This window comes from Gavialis gangeticus, unplaced genomic scaffold (assembly GCF_001723915.1).
Source record: "Gavialis gangeticus isolate Ggan-Ray unplaced genomic scaffold, GavGan_comp1, whole genome shotgun sequence".
Taxonomy (NCBI): domain Eukaryota; kingdom Metazoa; phylum Chordata; order Crocodylia; family Gavialidae; genus Gavialis; species Gavialis gangeticus.
In genome coordinates, this window is record NW_017729002.1 from 19,706,381 (window position 1) to 19,711,011 (window position 4,631).

Below are 4,631 nucleotides of genomic sequence, written 5' to 3' on the forward strand. Positions count from 1 at the left end.
TAAAGGGCCAGAACTGGCCTGGGGACAGTTACCCGTGGGGGACTGGGGCAGCAAGGGGGGGTTGGGGGGCTCATGCAGAACCCCCCATGCAGTGTGGGGCAGTAGGGGTCAGCAGAGATCATCCCCTGTCCAGCAGCACCTGCTGAGTCGGGACTTTTTTTCCCCAAACAGCTGGGAGCTGGGACAGGTGGGGCAGCCATTGGTGGGCTGTGGGGGATGGGCCTGGCTGATTCAGAGAATCAGGATTGGGACAGTAAGTCGAATCACCAAGTCGAATCACTGTCCCCTGAATCGGCTGAATCCGAAGAGAATACTAGCCACTTCGCGCAGGCCTAGTGCTTGCACCACCTCTGGGGCTAGTCTGTTTCAGACCTTGGGCACTCAGACTGTAAAGATTTTCCTTATATCGAGTCTGAATCAGCCTTCTAGAAGTTTGTGGCCATTAGACCTAGTTTTCCCTTGTTCTCCCAGATCCTGATGTACCCCCCTTATATACTTGTAGGCTGCCACCAATTCCCCCCTGAGCCTTCTCTTTGCCAGGCTGAAGAGTTCAGCCTCTCCTTGTAAGACTTGCTCCCTTGGCCTTTGATCATATGAGTGGCTCTCCTCTGGACTCTCTTGAGCTTATCCACATCCCTCCTGAAATGGGGGGCCCAAAATTGGATGCAGTACTCCAGCTGCAGCCTCACCAAGGCCAAATAAAGTGGGAGGATGATGTCCCTGGTTTTCCTTGAGATGCACTGGTGGATACATGCCAGAGTTTGGTTTGCTCTGCTGACCACAGCATCACACTGGTGGCTCATGTTCATCTTGTGGTAAATCAAGACCCCCAAGTCTTTTTCAGTCATGGTGCTAGAGAGTGTAGCACTGCCAAGCCTATAAGAATGATGCTGTTTTTTTCCTCCCAAGGTAAAGTACTCTGCATTTCTGTATATTAAATGCCATCAGGTTTTGGTCCACCCACTTTGCAAGCATGTCCAGGACAGCCTGTATCCCCAGCCTGTCCTCCAGCATGACCACCTTCCCCTGTAGTTTAGTGTCATGCACGAACTTTACCAGTCTGCATCTGACACCCAAACCCAGATCATTAATTAAGATATTTAAGAGTACCAGCCCAAGCATTGAGCCCTGGGGGACTCCACTGGTAACTTTGCATCATGTTGATTTGTTCCCATCAACTAGTACACTTTGGGTCTGACCCCAGAGCCAGTTCCCCAGCCATCAAACCATGAGATGGTCGAGGCCACAGTTCCCCAGCTTGGACATGAGGACATCATGGGAGACCAAGTCAAAGGCCTTCTTGAAATCCAGATAAATTACATCAACCTCATCTCCCTTGTTCAGGCAATGTGTCACCTGGCCATAGAAGATGAGGTTGGTCAGGCAAGACCTTCCAGTAATAAAACTGTGTTGGCTGGCATTCAGTAGGTTGCCTTCCATTAGCCTGTTGTAGATGGATCCCTTGATAATTTTCTCCAAGATCTTTCCAGGGATGGACATCAGACTGATAGGTCAGTAATTCCCTAGATCTTCCTTCCTGAATTTCTTGAAGATTAGGACCAGGTTGGCTCTTTTCCAGTGTTTCCATCCCTGGAAAGATCTTGGAGAAAATTATCAAGGGAACCATCTACAACAGGCTAATGGAAGGCAACCTACTGAATGCCAGCCAACACAGTTTTATTACTGGAAGGTCTTGCCTGACCAACCTCATCTTCTATGGCCAGGTGACACATTGCCTGAACAAGGGAGATGAGGTTGATGTAATTTATCCAAGTCCCACAAGCTTTCAAATACCTTGGCCATAGGGTATGCTATGATGTCCACCAGTTCTTTTAAGATTCTCGGGTGCCCACGGACTTATGGATGTCAAGCCTCTTGAAGTGTTCTTTCACTTGATATATGTCAATTGTGGGTCCATCTCCCAAGCCCCAGATGCTTTGCATCCTGTCTGACAGCATGACTCCCTTGGGTGGGTGGAAAACTGACACAAAGTAATTGTTTAGGAGATTGGCCTTTTCTTGGGTGTCAGATGTCAGCTGCCCCATTTGATCTCTCAGGGGACCAATGTTGCTTTTTTTCTTCCTCTGACTTCCCACATATCTGAAAAACAACTTTTTGTTATCCTTGATTCCAGTGGCTAGCCTGATTTCGGTTACTGCTTTGACTGTTCTGGACCACTTCCTACAGGTACAGGCTAGTGCTGAGTAGTCCTTCTTGGTGATGATTCTAGTTTTCCATCTGGTGTAGGCTTTTCTTTTCAGTTTCAGGAGACCCAGAAATTCCCTGTTGAGCCACGGGGTCTTCCCTGCCCTCTGACTGCATTTCCTGTGGGACACAATGGACTTTCCTTGCACTTTGAGGACTGAGTTCTTTAGGAACAACCATTCTTCATGGACTCCCCTTCCTAGGGGGTAACGCTCCCTTAGTGCCCGACTGACCAGTCTCCTGAGTTTGTGAAAGTCAGCCTTCCCAAAGTTGAGAATTTCTGTTTTACTGAGGGATTTGCCCACCCTGCGTTGGACAGAGAAAGTAATCAGATCATGGTCGTTGTCACCAAGCTTGTCCTCGGTCCTTACTCACCAGATCATCCCCTTTGACCAGAACCAGATCCAGCAGTGCCTCTCCCCTAATTGGCCCGTAGATCTCTTGTGTCAGGTACAGGTCGTCAATGCAGGCAAGAAAGTTATGCGACCAGTCAGACTTGGCCATGTGCTCTTCCCACAAGACGTTTGGGAGGTTGAAGTCTCCCATGATGATCATACATTGGGAATATGTGGCCTCAGCCACAATTCCCTATTGAATTTGAGATCCAGTTCTTCTTCTTGGTTAGGAGGACTGTAATAGACTCATATATCTCCTTCCCCATACTCCCCCGGTATTTTAATCCAGAGGGTCTCAAGATGCCTTCCATGGTTAATGAACTTAGTTTGAAGGGAAGTGTACTGCTCCTTGACATAGAGAGCTACACCCTCACCCCTCTTCCCAACACAATCACCCCTGTAGAGGGTATAGCCTCTATACCTATCAGCCAGTCATAGGAGGAGTCCCACCAGATCTCTGTTATCCCTACAAGGTCTTTATCAGTCAAAATGACCAGCTCCTCTTGCTCGTTATCCAAGCTCCTGGCATTAATATACAGGCAATTCAGTCTGCCATGGGAAGCCCTAGGCTTCCTTATGTGATGGGACGTGAGCTTTCTTGGGCTCTCACCAGAGTGGATTCCCTTGGGCTACCTAAGCTGTTACTACTGTGATTGGCATGACCAGGGTTAGAACTGTTGATTGACTGCTCATCCCACAGTGATCTTAGTTTAAAGCCCTGTCAAGTAGGTCAGCCCTTCTGGTCAAGAAGAGCTTCTTCCCTTTCCAGCTGAGGTGGAGGCCATCCCTTCAAACAGTCTGCTACCTCTCTCACTGAAGTGTGGAGTGTGGTCAAAGCCAAACCCCTCATGATGGCACCATGACTGGAATCTTCTGTTCACCTCACCAATGCATCTATCCCTCCGGGGCCCATGACCCATGACTGGGAGGATCAAGGAAAAAACTACTTGAGCCCCCAGACCCTTGAGCCCAGCCCCCAGTGCTCAGTAGTCACACATGACCTGGTCAGGATTGCTCTGAGCCATGTCATTTGTGCCCACATGGATGAGTAGAATAGGATGGTGGTCCAAGGGCTGGATGAGTTTGGGGATCCTCTCAGTCACATCACAGACATGAGTCCCAGAAAGGCAACAAATCTCATGGGCTACGTGGTTGGGGCTACAGATTGGACCCTCTGTCCCCCTCAGGAGGGAATCACCCATCACGATTACTCTACATCTCCTTCTGGGAGCAGTTGCTGGTGGCCCTCCTTCCTCGCATGTTGGGGCCGGGAGTTTGGCCGACTCAGCTGATGTGAGGGGTTTGAAATGGTTGTGCAGCTCCAGGGGAACGGTCACTGTGGTGCAGTGCCTCCTAGGGCCAGAGACTAACTCCATCCAGGCAACCCCTGGCTGGACCTCATGGCGGCTCTTTATTTCTGCCAAGGTGACATCAGTCGTCAGGTGGAGCGCCTACAAGTAGGTGTCCAGTTCCTGCTCTGCAATTCTAACGGCTTGCAGCCCATTGCACCGTTGCCTGGAGTTCCCTAATCTGGCACTTCAGGGCCTCCACTGTTGAGCACATCCTACAAGGGGATGTGTCAGTGCTCCCAGACCCAATTGCCCGCATCCATGCCAGGCAGCCTCCACAGAAAGCCAGGGGCTCTGTCTGAGTGGTGGCCGGAGGCGTGGGTCCAGCAGGCTCTGTTTGGGTAGAGGCTGGAACTATGGGCTCTGTTTGAACGGAGACCCCCATGGAACCAGAGCAGGGGGTCCAGGTGCAGGGAGGAGCTTCGGGGCACAATGTGTCCCTCCCACCATGGTCCTCGTAGTAGTCTGGCTACTACTGTGCAGACCCTTTCCTTCAGGCTCCCCACCTGGAGCCTCATGGCCCTCCTGCCTGTCCACCTGCACAAACTCCTAGGCTAGTTTGTGTGCCGAGCCTAGAAGTGCATCTGTTTACACGTTCTGTTCACGAGGCTCCGGTTGCTTGGCTCCCTGGGAGGCTGGGCCAAGCAGGAGCCGGGGGGGGGGGGGGGGGGGGGCCCCCCCC

General features: G+C 51.1%; 1 long non-coding RNA gene across 1 annotated transcript in view; it reads right to left on the reverse strand.

Moving 5' to 3' along the window:
* The window catches only part of LOC109290803, a 40,850-nt gene that overhangs the window by 22,451 nt on the left and 13,768 nt on the right, over positions 1 to 4,631 (reverse strand). The window lies entirely within an intron of this gene.